The sequence below is a fragment of the Panthera leo genome, chromosome B3, assembly GCF_018350215.1.
Source record: "Panthera leo isolate Ple1 chromosome B3, P.leo_Ple1_pat1.1, whole genome shotgun sequence".
Classification (NCBI taxonomy): domain Eukaryota; kingdom Metazoa; phylum Chordata; class Mammalia; order Carnivora; family Felidae; genus Panthera; species Panthera leo.
The window spans coordinates 14,815,535-14,836,136 of NC_056684.1; the positions used below are offsets into that span (position 1 = coordinate 14,815,535).

Genomic DNA, 20,602 nt, shown 5'->3' on the forward strand with positions numbered 1-20,602 from the left:
GCCTCTCTCCTGCTCGCTCCCTGTCTCTCTCTCAAGAATAAATAAACATTTTTTTTTAATTTTTAATAAGTAAATAAACAAATGAAAGAAAAGCATGCGTAAATATTTGGGGATCTTCATTACAGCTTTGATTATAATGCTGAAAAACTGGGGGGTCGTTTCATGAGTAATTACAGACAATTTAGGATTTTGATCATTCGTACAACCATCCGCAAAAATCTACTGAAGGCTTACTTGTGTGGCAGATTGTGTCCTGGGGATGTTTGATACATTACATCACTTGACCATATTGTTATATCCATGTTACGGATGCGGACTCTGAGACACAGAGTGTTTAAGTAATTTGCCCAAATCACATACCAAACTAAGTGGCAAAGCAGGCAGGACTTAGTGCTACCTAACGCCAGAGTTTGAGTAGGATGGTCCACTTTCCCCATAAATATTCAAACATCCACAGCTGTCCCAAATTTATAATCTGGAAGAATGGATAACGACACCCCCCCCAAAAAAAGCTTATGAACCATGATTAAGTGAAAAGAGCAGGTGGCCAAGGAGTGTCCCCTCTCTCAACTATTGTTAGGTGGAAATACCAGAATCCCACAGATACAGCTCCCCCAATGAGGAAGGATGTCAGATACGAATAAAAGACCAGGGCACAAAATTCCCCGCGGGAGTGAGTGCCAGGATCCAAGCAAAGCCTGTCAGCAACTGTCTTCTCTACTTGTCTCTTGCAAACCACCTTCTCCAATAAAGCTTTAGGCTTCCAAGTGAAAATTCCAATTCCCACCTTGATGTGCTGTTATGGCTCCAGATCCTAATATCATCCGGTTTCATCCTAAGGCGAGAGCAGATGGCCACAGAGGTTCAATTAGCTGGGGCCCGAGACTGTAGATGTGTAACAGTTGAGTCTACAAACCGGGGGCGCCTGGGGCGGGGGGGGGGGCCTCGGTGGGTTAAGCGTCTGACTTCACCTCAGGGCACGATCTCATGGTTCATGGGTCCGAGCCCCGCATCGGACTCTGCACTGACAGTGCAGAGCCTGCTTGGGATTGTCTCTTCCCCTCGCTTACTGCCCCTCCCCTGCTCAAAATGAATAAACTGAAATAGTTTGTAATGAATAAATACACATTTAAAAAAAGAGAAAACAGTTGAATCTGTAAAACAGCAAACCACCCGAAGGAAGGCACTGCCCACTACGTAGATGATAGTGGTTCTATTTTGTTGCAAATCAAAATGCTGAGTATGGAGGGGTCAACAATGTTGATGTCTACGATGTTTGTTTCCTTATGGTGTTTTTGCGGGTTCTAGGTTTTCCACAGCAGGTATGTATCGCTTTTATACGAAGAGGAGGAAAGGATCCCAGTCTGCATGAGGATTAAAAGTGAATGTCTATAGTGGATAATATTTGGAGACCAGAGACCAAGACGAGGGGGGAAACATGTCTTTAGGGGTGATGGGACATAAGACACTCTTACCAGACAAAGGTGGGCAGCTGAGCAACATATCCCGCCTGGAAGTCCGTGGGTGTGGACGAGGCTTCACCGCGAAGATGTCAAAACTGTATCTGACAGATATGCTGGGCGTTGGGCACACCAGGGGCCATGGCCCTGCGACACGCCAGACAGACGGCACCTAAGATAAGACAAGTCAGACAAAGAAAGGCATGAGCTACATGGACGGAAGTCATGGTGTTAGAAGGCAACAGACAATGGCCCCAAGGAGGGAGCCCTCAATGAAAATACAGATTTGCAAGCGGGCAGGTGAGTGGGATGGAGAAGGGCAGGGAGAGCTACTGGTCTGACAAGGGCAGCGGAGAAGCCAAATGCGAGGGAGAGGAAGGGGGTGGTGCGTCTTTTCCACACACAGAAAGTATAAGGTGATGACCAAGGGAGAGAAAGTGATGGAGACAGCTTTCGGATCACAGAAGAATAACGTGGTTGAAAGCAGGGATGGTTGGTTGGAATGCAGGTGAGGCAGGGGGAGAGAAAACAGGTCACAAGATAAGAAGGTATCAAGAACAAACACGAGGGCTTGGATAAAGCGAGCCGGAACACCCACTCCAGAGTTAGGGGATGTTAGCCGCAGCCATCTGATTCGCCCGCAAAGCCCTCCCGAAGATAAGAGGCCAGTGCCCCCCCCCCAGTGCCTCAGGCCTCTCCACATGCAAGAGCTGACCTTGTACCCCACTTGGTGCATATCCCTCTACCGCCCCACCCTTCTGGAGCCTGGATATTTCATTCGTTTGCGAGGATCACTGGGTTGACTTTCAGAGCTCCAGCTAGACAAGAAGGTTTGAAGGTCGAGAACAGGGGACGTCGTGACTGGACATCTTGGCGGTTTTCAGCCACAGCCACAGCTTCTGGAACACTCCTCAGATCCAGAGGAAGCGTCTGCATGCCTTCTCCTTGAATCTGAGCTGAGCTTCCTCACTCGTGGACCCACAAAGTATTGCCTGGGCCGGGCCAGAGAGGAAGGTTCAGCTTCCACCTTGCTCCCTTGGGTTACTCGCCTTGGAGCCCCCAGTAGACCAGGAGAGAAGCACAGGGATGAGATGTGGTGAGAAGTGAGCAGGACCCAGCCGAGGCTGCGGCGAGGGCCAGCGTCAGTCCTCGCGTGCCGGTGGGGAAGCCTTACGGGCGACCCCAGCCTGGGTCACCAGCGGACCTCATCGTATCTCCCGATACGTTTTCTCTCTGTCTCACCCTCCACAATTTTACGTTCCTTAGTCAGGTTCTTCTTGTCTTCCAGTCTCTGCCTCACCCTGTTTTCCGTCTCTCTCTCTCTTCAAATCCAGAATTCTCCCCCTTTTCTTTTAATTTTTTTTGAATGTTTCTTTATTTTTGAGAGAGAGAGAGAGAGAGAGAGAGAGGCAGAGCACGAGCAGGGGAGGGGGAGAGAGAGGGAGACACAGAATCCGAAGTAGGCTCCAGGCTCTGAGCTGTCAGCACAGAGCTCAACGCAGGGCTCGAACTCACCAGCCGTGAGATCATGACTTGAGCCGAAGCCGGACGTTCAACCGACAGCCACCCAGCACCCCAAATCCCCTTTTTTTTTTTAATGGCCAGGGGACTTGTGGAAGAGAGCACCACATTCTCTTATACCTATAGAAGGCTTCTGTTTTCTCTTTTTTGGCATACATAAGCTCAGATCCTTTAAAAAATAACCGTTCCCATTTTTGTTGTCCTTTGCTGCTACTATCCCTCCTTCCTGAAGGATCTCTGGGCCTCGGGCGTACTTTTTGGGTTGTAAAAACTATGAACAAGGGGTGCCTGGGGGGCTCAGTCAGTTGAGCCTCTGACTCTTTTTTTTAAGTTTATTTTTACTTATTTCGATAGAGATATAGGAAGCAAGCAGGGGAGGGGCAGAGAGAGAAGCAGACAGAATCCCAAGTAGGCACGGGGCTGTCAGCACACAGACTGATGCGGGCCTCGAACTCACACCCTGTGCAGATCATGACCTGAGCCAAAATCGCGAGTCAGACGCCTAACCGACGGAGCCACCCACGTGCCCCCCGGGGGCTTCTGACTCTCGATCTCGGCTCAGGTCATGATCTCACACTCGTGAGATTGAACCCTGAGTGGGGCACCCAGCTCCGCATGGAGCCCGCTTGGGATTCTCCCTCTCTCTCTCTCTTTCTCTCCCCCTCCCTCCACTCATGCTCGCTCTCTCTTTCAAACAACAAAACAAAAACAAACATCAACGACCACAACTGTGAACGAGATACTCTCCCCAGTGATGATATTATCTAGCCTCTTCTGGAAAGCACCGTTGTTCGGGCCACCCTCGGATCTTCCGGTCGCTGTCCCGCCCACCTGCTGTGGGGGAGTCCTGACTCGCTTTCCCCAGTCGGGACAGGGGTGTGCAGGCTGCAGCTGATCAGAAGCTTGAGTGGGAAGACAGCAGGGTGGGGGGCGGGGGGAGGGGGTCAGGATCGCTGTGAGGACGCCCCAAGTGCAGCTCCAAATAAGACCTCCTAGGAGGGGTGCAGAGACCGCCCGGTCACCTTGCTCAGAGAGGGGGTGACGCCCAGAACGGTCACCGAGCGGCTGGTTGAGCAATGGAGGCTGAGGGATGGGGCAAACACCGGACCAGGACACGTCCCCGCTCACTGAGTGGAAGGGAGCGTCTCCCACCGACGCTGCCCCCAAGGGTAGCCTGAGCCACCACCTCGAAATGCCACCTAGGTGGGTGCACGTGGACAGATTCAGGCGCTTGCACAGATGCCCAGAACTCTGGAGGGGCACAGCACCCCCCCCAGCAATGGCAGGCACGTGGCTCAGAGGACCGCGTGCGGGCCTGGCCGAGCGCACCCCTGGCAGGAAAAGTAATACCATCTCAGGTCAAGGAGAAAGCCCCGCAGCCCAAAATAGCCGCCCTTCCCAGTTGCCACACGGTCTAAAATTATACCATTGAAGATTTATTCCTTTGCACACCTCGCTTCCATGGGGGCCCGGCCTGGAGCCGAGGGGAGAACCCATAAAATGTCTTCACGTTAAGGTGTAAAAGGCCCGGCTGTTCCACAGAGTTCTGTAGGGGCGGGAACGGAGGGAGGTGTTGAAAGGAGAGGAAGAAGGCAAAGGACACGTGGGTGAGGGAAACCAAAAGGGCACTTCTCCCATTTCAGGGCTTCTCCCGGAAGGAGCCTGGCAGACTGCTACCTCGTAAACCCGAGGCCCACGCACTTTGCCAGTAAATTTGAACCGTGCGTGCAAACAATGCTAATAATTGATTCCTTGAAAATGCCTTTCTAATACATTATCGTGCAAAGCTGCACGGGCCTCTCCTTCGAATTGCCTACATGGGAAAAAACTAAAAGTGAATTAAGGGGCAATTAGAAAGAATAAACGCTGTATGCCTATCATATTCTGGAACACGGAAGGAAGCTACAAGCAGGCAATCAGGTCATTTTAACCAAAGCCTCTGTTTTCTGTGGGGGAAGGATTGCCTCAGAAATTCAGGCAAAGCCCCTGTCTTTCTAGAAGTTTGGTTAATCTGACCCCAGAAGACCCAGCAGTAACCAAAATAAAAGCAAGCAACCGCTGTTGGAAATATACCTCCAGTCCCCTGTTTCAGCTGGCAAAAGTGCCATCCGATTCCATGTTTCAAGTCCTTAAGAAATAGACAACATTTCAGGGGTGCCTGGGTGGCTGGCTCAGTCAGTTAGGTGGCCACCTGTTGATTTCGGCTCAGGTCACGATCTCCCAACTGTGAGATCAAGACCCACGTCGGGGCTCTGCACTGACGGCTCGGAATCTGCTTAGGATTTTCTGTCTCTCTCTGCCCCTCCCCTCCTCGTGCTCGCTCTCTCTCAAAATACATAAATAAACTTAAAAAAGAAAAGAAAAGAAAAAGACAGTATTTCAGAAAAGTAACCACGGCCCTCCCAACCCCTGTGCCGCCCTCACCTAAGTCACTTAGCGGAAAGCTAAGCGCCACGGGGGCCACCGATGAGTTTTAGGCAGAGGCAGGGACAAAAACAGGGAACCGAGAAAACAAGGAAGGAGACAGGAAAGAGAGAAGAAAGGGGGTGCAGGGCTGAGGAGGAGAGACCAGGTGACTTCCCCAAGGTCATCCAAGGGAGGTGGCTGGGGACATGGCAAAGTGCTTCACACCCACTGGTGTCTAACTAAGTTCCCTGGGTTTTTTTCTACTCCGACGGTCTTTGGAGTTACAGAATGTCGGGATTCAAGAAGTGTAACTCCTGGGTCTGTGGGAACTTACTGGACGATTTCTATAACTAAGGCTTCCCTTCTCCACCTCCATTCATTCACTCACCCAACAACTAAGGATGGAGTCTTACCTCCTGCCAGGCATTGTCTGGGAGCGTGGGTTCACCTTCATGGAGATTTCACACAGATGCTTGCTTGAGGGCCAGCTTAACCGGCCCCTTTTCAGAGAGTTACTCCCTGACCGTGCAATCTCATGGGGCCCCTTCCATCCTCTGCCAACCACTCTTCTCTAATTTTCTCGTAGTACTTAAGACGACTGGAGACCATGTCTTTCACCTTTATTCACTATGTCGCTGCTCGTCTTCTCTAGGAAATTGGGTCCTTCAAACAAGGACCCTGTCTCATTCAACGCTGTCCCTCCAATACTTACAATGATTCCTGCACGCAGTAGGTACTCAAAAAAAAAAAAAGCTGTCCAATAAGTGGAATGAATACCAAGGAGAGCTTTTTTCCGATGCCTACTACGTGCCAAAGCCATATGAGACTATTCACATCAATCATCTCATTTAATCAAGATCGGATACACCAAAACAGAAAATACCTGACGAAGACAGAGTTCTAATGATGGCGAAGCGCTTGGAAAAATTAAAGCAGAACTTGAAACGCCCGGACCCCGGGCCCCTTCATGCAAGAACAAGGGCCATCCTGTGACGTTAAAAGGTAACAAATTTAAAATGAAAAAAAAAAGGAAATACTTCTTAAAACAGCGTATAATCTACCTGTGGAATTCACTGCCGCAGGGTATTATTGAGGCAAATAGTCTAGCAAGATTCAAGAAAGGATTAGACATTTATATGAATAGAAATAATATTGGCAGTTACACTAACTAGGTTAAAAAGTTACAAGGCATGGCCGTCCTGGGCTCCAGGGCATAACTGTTCACCAGCTGGGGTGAGGAAGGAATTTCCCCTCGCGACGGAGCATTGCATAATTGGCCAGATGCATGATGGCTCGGATTTTTGCCGTCTTCCGTAACATGGGCAGAGACGACTGCCCAGGGAAAGCTCCTGGAGAAGGCAGCCCAACGACTTCTTCCCATGGCGTTTCCGACTCCATACTGCACAATCCCGGATAAGAGGTAGGGAGTCCGCAGAAAGTCCTTTGGGGGATTCACACCCGAAAATGTTGCCACTTCCGAACAACAGAAACGGTGCAAAATAATTTTCTTCATCCTGATGATGAAAATATTTCATGGGCTGTTATCGGGCCCCGGCTGTAATCTTATTAGCCCCCAGAGGCTGTATGGGCATCTCTAAACCTCAGCCCATCAGAGTCCTGGGAGAATCTTCTACAAAGGCATCACCCACCCATTTGTCACATCCGTCTAACACTGTGCCTTACGCACCCGCGCTTGGCAAAGGTGTGTCTAACGGAAGTGCCTTTCTGCAGGTGCGCTAAGGAAAGCTATTCATAATGCCGTCCACTCGCATTCCAAAGCTTTTCTCGATTACACTGCCAGGCACAGACATGGATTCTCGGTGATGTGTGTCGTGCATTTTTTTTTTTCACCCTACCATGGAAAATCCAGAAGGCAGTCGTGAGCCTTGCGTCCAAATCCAAGCATTCACGGCAACACATTGCAACTAAATTCCTCATGAGACTCGACTGACTTCACAAACCTTAGTGTCGCAGGTGTAGACGAGGCTCCGAAGAAACCGTAGGGGCGTCTGGAGCACCAGCGAAACAACACCCCCCACCCCACGTCGGGGGACAAAGAACATTCTGCAAGCCAAAACACAAGGGGACATTTTGATTTAAACCTTCAACCCAGCCACGACCCTGAAAGCTTTCAAAAGTAAACAGATATATAACAAAACGCGACACAGATGTACACGTACGTTTCCCCCCCCCCCGGAATCAGACACCACAGTTGCCACCAATATTGTCGAATGCATTCTCGCACAAAATAAGTTAAGAACTGCCATTCTAGGGCCTGGTCCTCAAGAGAATTCTCAAGTCTCTTTGGACAAAGTCTTTCCCACCTAAATGCAAGATTTGCTTCCTTGTAAAATTTACTTCCTTAAATTGGCAGAATTCTATTAATTGGAGAGAATTATTTCTCATCCAGAGAAAAGACTTAAACAGTAACTGTTGCTTCAGATACCCACCTGGCATGTTATTGGCTGGTCGCCGATGAGCTTTTTCAACTTTGGCGCGTTCTCTTGGTCTAAGCTTTGCTACGTACTTTTCAGTGTGATTACCAGAAGAGCAAAGTTTGGCAGATTTGTGTGTGTTGGTGCTGACTTGTTTGGGGTTTGGAGTTTGGGGGCTTCTTTCCAGGGTCTGTTGGGGGTGGGGGTTGGGTGGCTAATATATGTTCTTTACTTAAAATTATCTGCATAAAGGATGCGTGGGTGGCTCAGTCGATTAAGCGTCCCGACTTTTGATTTCAGCTCAGGTCATGATTTCATGGTTCGTGGGATCGAGCCCCACGTAGGGCTCTGTGCTGACGGTGGGAGGCTGCTTGGGATTCTCTCTCTCCGCTCCTTATCCGCGTACACATGGGTGCACGCTCTCTCTTGTTCTCTCAAGATAAATCCATAAGCATTAAAAAATAAAATTATCCACACGTCATGAGGAATGATAAGATAAGAGTGTAAACTCTGTCGTCAACCAGGATGGGGTTCAATTCTCACCCCAGCAGTCCGACCTCAGATAATCCAGTGAACCTTCCTCTTTATCTGTAAAATGGAGACCAAAAAAATCTGGCTTAATCTGGCGAGCACACCCAAGGAGGCAGTGATTACAAAGGATCTGACACATCGCCTGTCATATATTAAGGAGACAATAAATGTCATCCATTATGATGACTGAGCATATCTTGCCCACATATCTGTAATCATCAGGAGTACACATCCTATCCCGATGTTATGACATCATTTGCCAACCAACATCAAGAAAACATTTGATAGTTCCATGTCCCATATTCTCAGGTTTACATTAAGATTCTAAGTACTGTAAACAGTAGTTTAAAGAACATCTTGGAGGGGCACCTGGTTGGCTCAGTCCGGTGGAGCATGTGACTCTGGATCTCGGGCTTGTGAGTTCGAACCCCATGCGGGGTGTAGAAATTCCTTAAATGAATAAAACTTTTGAAAAATTAAAATTAAAAAAAAAAGTAAAGAACACCTTTGAGCAGTTGTTGTTGTTGTTGTTGGTACTGAGATGGATTCCCAGGAGTAAAATCATTTGCTCAAGGGTTACGAAAAATTTTTATGGTCTTGACATACTGCCAAATGAGTTTCCAAAAAGGGTTTTGATAATATACCCCAGCTATATTTGACTCCCCCTTTTTTTTTTAAATAACTCCAAGTGTGGGTCTATTTTTTTTAATCTTTATTTTCGAGGGAGAGAGAGACAGAGTGCGAGTGGGGGAGGAACAGAGAGAGAGAGGGAGACACAGAATCCGAAGCAGGCTCCAGGCTCCGAGCTGTCAGCACAGATCCCGACGTGGGGCTCGAACTCACGCACCCGTGAGATCATGACCTGAGCCAAAGTCAGACGCTCAACCGACTGAGACACCCAGGCGCCCCTGTAAGACTCACTTTTGACAACTGCCCTGTAAACAATGGGAATCACCATTACCAGGAATAAAAAGGTGGGGGGGGAATAAATAAATAACAGAAAGACCGTGTACAAGTAAGCTTTTGTGTTTCCAGATCTAGAAAAAAATGCTGTGAATGGTACAAATTTCCATTCCCTCAACATCTGTCAGTTTCCTTCCAAGCCCTTTCTCCAAGTATCCTACTCAACCTCTCAGCAATGTCTCATCCGACGGGCACACACCTCGTAGTTTTCTGGCTAAGCGAAGTCACGGCTTCCTGTTTTCTGCCAGATGTCCAGTGGTCCCGTGAAGGCCAGCGATTCGACTGCCCGCCCCTGGCATGAAGACAGCCTGCTCAGAAGCAATCCCAGAGGAAACGAGACCTGGTGAGGCCCAGATAGAAATATTTTCTTTGCAAGTTGGAGTCACAAACGATGACACAGCCCACATCTGACCACAAAACATGGAAGGTGTAACCCGAGGAGACATATCGCCTGAGCTCTGGAAGGCATAATCTGAGGAGGGACAGTTGGTCTGTGCAGCTTTGCAAGAGACCTAAATAATACCTGGTTTTGTGGGAAGAAAACAAGAGAGAAAGAGAACCCTTTGGTCTTCGTGAGTGAATTTAGCACACGTGAAAGGTGAGGGCTTGACAAGGTCGAAATGGAAATTTTCTAACGCAAGGCAACCAGAAAGAGGCTTCTCCTCACCCTTTCCACACCAACGTCCTGGTGACCCCCTTCTTCCTCTTGAAACCAGTCCTGAGGAGCCCCAAAACTTCATCTGAAGCCTGCGTGGGCATTTTTCTAATGAGGGGACATCTGACCCCCGCTCATCCCCATAAAACTCTCCAAGGAGAAATCTCTCCTGGGTTGCTATCTCTTATAAGGAGCATTCAGCCGCTTCTCCTGGCTCCGTCACAATGGCGTAGGGCACACGTCACAGCTGGACTCTTCCGACGCTTCTGGATGGCGCGTGGCACCCTTTGCTAAATTCCAGAACCTGGCGTTAGTTAAACAGGCTAGTGAAGACTAGTTACTCCAATGATGGGGATCGTCGGCATGGCCTTTTTGCCTGGTTCCATGGATGCCTGCACGGCTGGGTATGAAACCCCCCTACAGGCAGGCCCCAGGGTTGGAGAAATAAAGACTCAGCCTCCTATCGCTTACTACCCGTGTGACCCAACGCTAGCAGTGAACCGGTCTGAGCCTCCGCTGCCTCCACGTTAACGGGAAATAGTAACACCCGCCTTGCACAGTTATTGTGGGGGAAGTCCCTGTTCCTGGTACACAGAGGTTGTTATGTCCACACACACACACACACACACACACACACACGCACGCACGACGCATATGCAAATACAGGTGCGTGCACTTGAGTTTTTGAAAATCAATTACTCCTCTCCATTTTTATAGCTCACAAGGTGATTTTTGAAAAGTCAATCAAGAAAGGAAGGAAAGAAACAGATTTTCCTCTCCAACAAGGAAAAGCAATTAAACGTCAAATATTAACTGTTCCTGGGAGTAAATTTTTTTAATGGGTTAAAGGCCTGGCCATTACAGGCCTCCACTATGTAATTTCTAAGAAAGGACCAGGTAATATTTTTAAAAATTAAGTGGAAGATAAAATGCTAGAACCAGCGCATCTATTCAGAAACCACTTTTTTATCCATTTTCAGGGGCTTCCCAATTGCATCATGCCTTTTAAGAGACCCAATCTGTTTAAGAGCACTTTATTTCAAACCTTCACTTGCGAGAAGCATTGATTTATGATAGGGCTGATTAAAGCAATGGTGTCTTAAGCAATAATGATTTCAATTATAGGACTTTTCACCAATGTGCATTATTCTGGTTTGCTCTCCACATGTCTATTCACTAAGGGAGGGAGTAGAGGTAGGTGTAATTTTGAAAAGTCCCTGGACAAATTTAATACCAGAAAGGAATGTAGAGACAGGTGGACTGATGTATCCTTTTTGATGATGTGAATGTATTGTATTTTAATATGCTCTGACAAACTTGAACAATTCCCTGATGGGCTCCTACCCGATATCATTAGGGTTATTTAGAGCTCCAATTCTGCTCTATTCCCATGGGGGTATATTCAAGTCGTAGGAATGTGCCCACTACAAAATCCCTCCAAGCACAGTACGTAAGAGTCTCCAGTCTCGGGCTGGAGAAAACCATTAAGCTCAAGGTTAGAGCTTTAACTCATTCACATCTGACATCAATAGAACACATACCAGGGGCGCCTGGGTGGCTCAGTCGGGTAAGCGTCCGACTCTTGATTTCAGCCCAGGTCATGATCTCGAGGTTTCATGCGTTAGAGCCCCGTGTGCGATTTTCTCTCTCCCCCTCTCTCTCTGTCCTTCCCCAGCTCATGTGTGCTCTCTCTCTCTCTCTCTCTCAAAATAAATAAATGAACTTTTAAAAAAAGGGAAAAAATATAACACATACCAAATATCCTCCCCTTATCTGAGTGTCTATCCCATGGACCAGCCTGGTAGGTAAGAAAGTGAAGTCATCCTAGAGTCAAATGTTTAAGTGGCAATAGGAAGGAGCCCGGTCTAATGGGGGCACCTGCTCTTGGGTCCCAGCTAATTGTCACCATATATAACTGTGGAACAAATAGTGCCACACCCTCAGAACGGTCAAAAGAATCCAGAAATCCATATTGTTTTTGTGAAGTTCAAGTCTTCCGATTTTTAAAATTTAGACAAACTCTGGTTAATTGATCTAGTAACTGGGGGGGGGGCGGGGAGATGGCATGACATCTTTTTGTTTAATTAACAAAGTATTTGGGGGCACCTGGGTGACTCAGACAGTTGAGAGGCTGACTTTGGCTCAGGTCATGATCTCACAGTTCGTGAGTTCGAGCCCCGTGTCGGCTGGCTGCCCGCTTCGGATCCTCTGTTTCCCTGTTCTCTCTCTCTCTCTCTCTCAAAAATAAATTTAAAAAAAAATTTTTAAGAAAATATTTTGATGCTGCTACTTCATAAACATTTAATAAAAATCTAATATCGTGCTAAGAACCATGTGCCAGGCATTGGGAAAGCAAAAATGAATATCCATTTTCTCCCATCAAGTAACTAACAGTCTTGGGGCACGTGGGTGGCTCAGTTGGTTAAGCATCTGACTCGATCTGGGCTCATGTCATGATCTCCATCTGTGAGTTCGAGCCCTGTGCCGACAGCTTGGAATTTTGTTTCTCCCTCCCTCTGCCGCTCCCCTGCTCACTCTCTCCCTTTGTCTCTCAAAATAAATTTAAAAACTTAAAAGAGAGAGAGAGAGAGAGAGAGAGAGAACTGATAGCCTAGCACTTAGTATAAGAAGTATGAGGGATTTCATGTTCAAAAAATTTAGGAGAAGTGCAACCTAACATTGAGATTCAATCTATTACTTTTTTTTATGGTAAGTTTCTCCTTTGCTATTCTTCAGGTCAGTTAGTTTGTCCTTTGGCTCAGCTTTGAAGCTCCATTTTAATTTGAGAGCTAGTCCCGTGAATACTAAAATTCAGGTAGGATATATTCCCTGCAAGGGAAAATTCAGATCACACCTTGACAGTGTTCTTCCCTCCGTCAAATCAACTTTACAGGTTTCTTAATTCTGTGCTATTAATTGGACTCTCACGCAATTTCAATCTAGCTCTTAATCTCCACTATTCTGTGATGCTGTGGGCTTGATGAGCGCTGACCAGCACAATGCTTTATGCATTAATCCCTCTTCAAAATCACCTTAATACATTTTTTAACTTCTTTTTTTTTTGGAATTATAGAAGTCCCACGAGATGCAAATGAAAGGGTTTGGGTCCAGCCGTTAGAATTTTCAGCTTAGCACTTGAAAAACGATGAGCCTAATTGCTTCACAGAAGAAAATCAGATCAAAGTTAAGATTCTTTCTTTTTAAACTTCATAATTATTTCTCAGACACCTCCTTGAAATGCCTTAAAAATACTTCCATTGAAATGTATATGGGCTTCTTCCCTGTTCTTTTCAAATATGCTCAGTCGTGACTTTGCTGGGTCGCCTTCCACTGCCCCTCTTTGATGGAACTGCCTGAAAGGAAAGTTCTCAAACATCACCACCACTGGCTAGGTATAGAGACAGACAAAACAGGTGGTTCGCTGTGCTAACAACTAGGCATCGCACCGTTTTAAACACAGCATTTGATACATTCTGTAGCTCAGAAACAGGCAATTACAGGAGACCTCATCTCCTTCTTTGCATAAAATTTCAGCCAACGCTTAGCACACAGATCTCCTTTCTGTCCCGTCCTTCCCAGCCCAGCCCCGTAGCAAACCCGCGTCCTGCTTCCCAGGAGCATTAAATCACAGCTAATACACTTCAACTGCTCTGGGCACTGGCTGTTGGGGGAACATCTGAACCTTCTCGTTTGCTTTACATAGCAGCCAATTCTTGCAAGGTTAGAGGCTACCTTGGTGATTCTTCTCCAACCCCTTTATTGGACAAACGAAAGGGGAAAGACCCAAGGAGAGAAAGTGACTTGCCCAGGCTCACACAGCAGGACCCTGTGACTTTCCTTCCGGTGCTGTTCCCACGTCCACTCCCAGCCATTGTGCCAGACCAAGAAACGGTTCTCAAAACTGGGATTTTACACAGGCATCGCCATGAAAATGGATTTATTATAAAAGCATTGATGGGCCCCTATTTTGTGCCAAGTGCTGTGTTCGTCTCCAGAGACTCGATAAACCATGCAAAGCATTCTAATACTGATTCGATCACCCGCTAATGATCCCTCCTCACTGAGCTCATGCACAGAGCTCCTACTGACTGCACGTTGCACACGGGGTGAAAGCTGGGAGGAACCTTAGAACTTTCATCCTGACTTCTTGTTTTATAGGGGGGGAGGAAACTGTGACCCTGAGAGGCCTTAGAGTCAGTTCATGTCCCAGGCAGGTGGAGGGCCGGATGGTGTCAGAGGCAGGTCTAGAACCCACGATGCCGATCACTAAAGTCACATTCGCTTTGCTTCAGGACATTCATTTCGTTCATACATTCAACCTAACATGGGGGCTCAACCTATCACATTTATCATAAACATTGTCTTTGTTACCGGTGCCTATGCTGTGCCCTGAAGCTCCATTTTAATTTGAGGACTTCTCTATGAGTACAAAAGACCATGTAGGATATTCCCATTACAATCCCCACCAGCGGGGTGCCTGGAGGCGCAGTCAGGTAAGCAAGCATTGGCCTGTTCATCTTGGCTCAGGGCATGATCTCACAGTTCCTGAGTTCGAGCCCCACCTCGGGCTCTGAACTGATTGTGCATTGCCTGCTTGAGATTCTGTCTCTCCTTCTCTCTGCCCCTCCCCGGCTTGTTCTCTCTCTCTCAAAATAAATACACAGACTGAAAAAAAATGGGGAGCACTTGGGTGGCGCAGTCGGTCAAGCACCTGACTCTTGGTTTTGGCTCAGGTCATGATCTTACAGTTCGTGAGTTCGAGCCCCATGTGGAGCCTGCTTGGGATTTTCTCTCTCTCTCTCTCTCTTTCTACCTCTGTCTCTGTCCCTCCTCTACTTGTTCACTCTCTCTCTCTCTCAAAATAAATAAATAAACTTTAAAAAAATATATATTTTATTATAAATAAATATTTTTAAAATTATAAATAAATAAATAAATAAATAAAATCCCACCAGCAATTGGACAGTGGTCCCTGGGACCCAGAGTTTAGCTAAAACCTGTGCAGTAGAACTATAGTGACTTTCACGGTATGCATGGGAACGGCATACACCCATTCCTCTAATCCCTTCTAGATAAATCCAAAGGACTGGTGTGATGAGCCAGATCAACAGAAACACTAAGGGTAGTGTTTGCACCGGCACCATACTAATGGAATTGTTAGCATTACCATAGACCTATTTAAAATAGTCACGGCAGTTTATATATATTTCCAATAATCTTGTAAATCAACAGTGTTCAATAATCTTAGCTGACGCTATAAATGCTATCCGGACCCATTAAAGAAGAAATAAGTTAGAACTTCTATCTTTTTTTTTTTTTTTAATGTGGTCTTCCAGGAAGCTGCCTCTGGACATAACTACAGAAAATTAACACAATAAGTAAAGCATTATAGAAGAGCTATTAAATGATTACGCTAATAAAAACCAAATGGGGGCCTTAATTCTGCCCCTCTGGGAGAGAAGGACAGATAAAATAAACAACAGAAAAAGAACACGGAGTAAAGGATAATTGACTTTAAACAATAATAATACAGAAACCTCCCACCAAGCAACCAAAAAAAAAAAAAAAAAAAAAAAAGTCCAGATTGTTACCTTCACTTGGGGAAACATCGAAGAGAAACTTCATTCCGCCTTGTTAAGACCTCAGTTTGATACTGATCAGGGTGCTTTCCAGGCCAACAAACTGGAAAAATTAAGGCGGGCTAACAAGGACGTTCTTAAATGCCAGGCACCTGGCCACAACGACTATTTTGCCCTCATATCGAAATGAGGAGCCCTTCCTGTCCCGCTCAGAGGCACTCAAAATCTAAACATTCAGAGCTCATGCTCGATCAGGCGGGGACGGCAGGTGGGGTCCAGTGATGTCTGGCCTCCATGGAAAGGGCCAACCCAGGCAGAGGAGAAGAGGAAAGCAGGGACTGGAAACCCCGAGAACCCACCCGGTGCACAGCACTGCCTGTCGGCTAAACCCTGAAATCCTCGAGCGTGCTTGCAATTAACTCTGTGTAGCAGAGAAAGGCCTTTTCTTTCCATTTTGTTAGCTATAACATGGCCTGTGCCCCTGCCTTCAAACGTGCCCAGAAGCTTACACTTTGTCTCCGTAAGTGCCTGGTAGGTACCAAGTGTCCAGATGCTTTACACACATTGTCTGTCGTCCTAACGTTTTACCGGTAATGACCCCCAATTTAGAATCGCAGAAATGCGGTCTCAGAATAATACGGAGACCATGCGTTCAGCTTCCCAAGGCTGTCGGGCCCGACCCTCTCCAAAGCGCTCAACCCTTCTCTCGCCACATAGGTGACCCCAACTATGAGTAACCGTTGCTCTCACTTTTTCCCAGTCTCCCCCGTGGAACCAACCCTCCTCGCACGGCAGCCGCGAAATCCCAGGTCATTGTTACTTTTCGCCGGGAAAAAAAGTCAGCAAACGCAAATGAAACGGTTCCTACGTGAGACAACAGTGGAGCGTTTTCTCAAAATGCAACCATTAAAAAAAAAAAAAATCTTCCACAAGACGCTAACTTTGAAGGTGGCAGAAAATAGCCTGGCCGTCTCATATGCTGTGCTAAGCAAAACGATAGCAGTTCAGGTTTGCCATGAGTGTGGTGGTCTGAGAATTGATCTCCCCCAGAGGAATGTGGGTTTTTAGAAAAGAAGTTTCAGGAGGTAAGTGATGAGGTTGTCTGTATAGAGATAGAAAGTCTTTGCATCCGAAAAGGGTAAGACTTGTTCAGTGCTGGGCAGGGAGGGATGGGAGTCATCCAAGGGGACCAGTGAACAGAAGGCTGACGAGGGGGATTGCCATTTGAAGCCAAAAGCACTTTCCAAAAGCCAGAGTTCTTCAAAACTGCCATGTATTCAAGCCATCACATTTAATAGTCAAATATCAGAGGCATTTCAAATAAAGAATGTTTTTAAATAATCTGAAAGTTCTAATCATTTGCAATACGACAGGAAAAGATGAAGAAATGACATAATTTGTTGGAAGAGAGCAAAATTAGCTCTATTTGCAGATAATAGTTACCTATATGCTCCAAAAGAATCGATTAGCGGGGGTACCTGGGTGGCTCAGTCAGTTGAGCGGCTGACTTCGGCTCAAGTCATGATCTTGTGGTTCGTGAGTCCGAGCCCCGCGTTGGGGTCTGTGCTGATAGCTCAGAGCCTGGAGCCTGCTTTGGGTTCTGTGTCCCCCTCTCTGTCCACCCCACCCCTGCTTGTGCTCTGTCTCTCTCCGTCTTTCAACAATGAATAAACATTAATTTTTTTTTTTTTTTAAAGAATCAATTGGCAAACTCTCTAAATAAAAAACAGAAGAGTGGTTGGGGCACCTGGGTGGCGCAGTCGGTTAAGCATCCGACTTCAGCTCAGGTCATGATGTCACAGTTTGTGGGTTCAAGCCCCACATCGGACTTGGCACTGATTGTGCAGAGCCTGCTTCGGATTCGGTGTCTCCCTCTCTCTGCCCTCCCCTGCTCTCTCTCTGTCTCTCAAAAAAAAAAATTTAAGCAGTGAAGTGGCAAATAGCAAATAAAAATATGTAAGTAAGTAACGTTCCTCTGCAGTGGTGAAATTTAATAGAGAAATTGTATTCATAACAACACTGAATAAACTTGAGACTGTAGTGAGAAGTTACACATGGAAGCTACAACTTGGCAGGAATCCGGAGGAAAAGATAAATGGTAGATGAGAAAACTCAGAATTAAAGACTTCAAGTCCCCACACATTAATGCGTAACTTGTGCTCACATTTTGAACTGGATGAGTTCGTGCGGAATAACAAAGAGGGGGGCATAACCCAGAAATTAATTGTAGGGATGACAAATTTGTATTGCTGGACATGAAAGCATATTCTTTTTTTAATGTTTATTTTTGAGAGAGAGAGACAGTGTGCGAGCAGGGGAGGGGCCGAGAGAGAGGGAGACACAGAATCCGAAGCAGGCTCCAGGTTCCGAGCTGTCAGCACAGAGCCCGACACGGGGCTCGAACCGTGAAATCATGACCCAAGACGAAGTGGGATGCTTAACTGACTGAGCCACCCAGGCGTCTCTATGAAATACTCTTAAATTGCAATCAGAAAAAGGGAGAGTTTTGGCCGAAGTAGTGGAGGCGTACAGATAATGCAATAAAATTTTAAAAATACAGAAAAAGACCCAATAGCATTCAAGATTTAGATCAGTAAGCAAATGAGGTTTCAGTACCTAGATTCTTACCACACAGACCAAAATAAATTCCAACCACTGAGAGATTTAAATGCTTTTTTAAAAAAATAAAAAGAGGGGCGCCTGGGTGGCTCAGTCGGTTAAGCGTCCGACTTCAGCTCAGGTCACGATCTCGCAGTCCGTGAGTTCGAGCCCCACGTTGGGCTCTGAGCTAATGGCTCGGAGCCTGGAGCCTGCTTCCGATTCTGTGTCTCCCTCTCTCTCTGCCCCTCCCCCGTTCATGCTCTGTCTCTCTCTGTCTCAAAAATAAATAAACGTTAAAAAAATAAAAAGAGCCACAAAAATACCAGTAGAAAATGTAGATTAATATCTCTCTGACCCTGGGATGTGCAAGGTCTTTCTGAACATAAAAGCAGAGGAAGGAAGAACAAAGAAAAATATTTATGTACTTGGATTTATAAACGCACACCTTAAGAATCCATTAACAATTAAAAATCAAATGATAAAACGGATAAAATGTTTGCAGTGCCTGATAGTGAAAGAGTTAATAAGCCATGCGAAGAAGGTTTCCAATTTAACAGAAACTCAATTTCATAAATTTTTAAATACGTAAAAGTGGAAATGACAGACAAATCACATACACACAAAACAAGCCAAGCAGCCAAGAAACATGAAGAAAGTTAGCATCACAAATAATCAAAGAAATACAAACCATAATTGGATTCTAAATTTCTTATCTTAGTTTGGGGAGATTTAATGATGGTTGGTGAATTCTGCATTCTCGTTCACTGCAGGTGGGAGTATAAATTGGCATAAATACTTTGGGCTCTGCAAATCTTAGTCCAAAAAAAAGGCTTCGACCCAGGAATTTTGCCTACAGTCATTTCTAAAGGAAATGGAGATGTATACAAAGATTTTATAAAAGCAAAAAGTGATAAACAATATGAATATCTAACGGGAGGTCAATTGAGTCACGATACCTACAAATGAGGAAACAGGGCGCCAACCTAAAAGTCATGTTTTACAATGGTTTTAACCACATGAGCAAATACTTACTATGACTTGTCCGATGGGAAAGCCAGATGACAAACTAACGGATGATAGCAAGGAGTCAATCTTGCTGTTCAAACATACACATGCATGCACATAAAAAAGTAGAGTTAGAAGATTAGAAAAGTATGGGGGCACCTGGGTGGCTCAGATGGTTGAGCTCCGGACTTGATCGGCTGGGGTCACGATCTCGAGATTCGTGAGCTCGATCGAGCCCCAACATCAGCGCGGAGCCTGCCTCAGATCCCCTGTCCGCCCCCCACCCCCCGACCTTCCCCAGCTCTCAAAATTAAAAATAAAACAAAAAAAAATGCTAAAAGAAAAAAAAAAAAATACCAAAGCGTTGGCAACGATTTTACTCAAGCGATGGGTCCATAGGTCATTTTCATTTTACTTCTACCTGTGTTTCCATAATTTCCAAAGGTTCTACAACGGACTTGCATTATTTTTGCAATGGAGGCGGTAACATTTTTTTCTTGTGTGTTTTCCACTCTAGTCGGCCGGAATCGTGGAAGCCTCAGGTCAAGATGCTGCAGGAGAATAAAGCGGGACCTGGTCTGCAGCCTGCTCAAGCGTGTGAGTCCTGTGGCTTCACCTTATTCCGGCTGGTGTGTTTGTTTGTTTGTGGTGGATCTTTTTAAATCTGTTCGCAAACAGCGTGCAATTTCTGACACTGTTTCATTTGCTCCTCCCGCGAGTAACAGAGCAGAGTGTCCCAACAATACTCAGTGTATTTCGCGTCAGGGGCCCGTGGGTCAGCAAGGTTATTAATAAACATAGCCTCTCGTTCTAATTTAGCTCCCTTCTCTCCTTCGTGTCACTCCTCCTGCCCTGCTTTTCCCTGCGCTGGTCTGTCTGACCCTCTTCCCTTTCTCCCTGATAGAAAGGATTCTGCCTTCCTTTTCGCTCAACTTCTGGCGCTTTTCCCAAAAGCGCTTTTCTGATGCTCTTGTTGGTCCTGTTAAGTTTTCACGGGGAATTTAATTTTTGCGGAAATGCACAGTGTCCTAAATGGATTCCAGACGGGCCGATGCGATACCACGATCTGCCACGCCTCGCTGAGTGCAAGATTGAGACAAAATGTGGACGAGCCACGAGGGCCACCTTGTTTTGCGAAACTGAAGTCTATTCAACGAGATTCCCAGACACAAAATTAGATAGACGCAAGAGGCCGCCACGGTCAGCCCTACATAAAAGGAAATGAAGTTGAAAGGCACAAGGCAGCTTTGAATTTTATTATTTTTCTATTGTCTTTTTAAAATTATTTTTTAAATATTTATTCTTGAAAGAGAGATCGAGCACAGGCAGGGCAGTGGGGGAGGTGGGTGGGTAGGGGCAGAGAGAGAGGGACACACAGAACCCCAAGCAGACTTCAGGCTCCGAGCCGTCAGCACAGAGCCCGACGCCGGGCTTGAACCCACGAAC

The 20,602-nt window shown here is 46.3% G+C and overlaps 2 long non-coding RNA genes across 7 annotated transcripts in view; both read right to left on the bottom strand.

Moving 5' to 3' along the window:
- Positions 1-2,787, bottom strand: part of LOC122221662 — a 69,191-nt gene extending 66,404 nt beyond the window's left edge. For all 6 annotated transcript variants that reach the window (XR_006203381.1, XR_006203382.1, XR_006203383.1 and 3 more), the window contains exons 1-2: positions 2,176-2,787; positions 1,476-1,632 (exon numbers count right to left, since the gene is read on the bottom strand). This is a non-coding gene — a long non-coding RNA (uncharacterized LOC122221662). The remainder of the gene's footprint in view (positions 1-1,475; positions 1,633-2,175) is intronic.
- Positions 2,788-3,666: 879 nt separating this feature from the next.
- Positions 3,667-8,118, bottom strand: LOC122221665. The gene is made up of 3 exons (XR_006203387.1): positions 7,838-8,118; positions 5,801-7,451; positions 3,667-3,883 (listed from the first exon to the last, which is right to left on the bottom strand). It is a non-coding gene; the product is annotated as an uncharacterized LOC122221665 (long non-coding RNA).
- Positions 8,119-20,602: the final 12,484 nt, after the last annotated feature.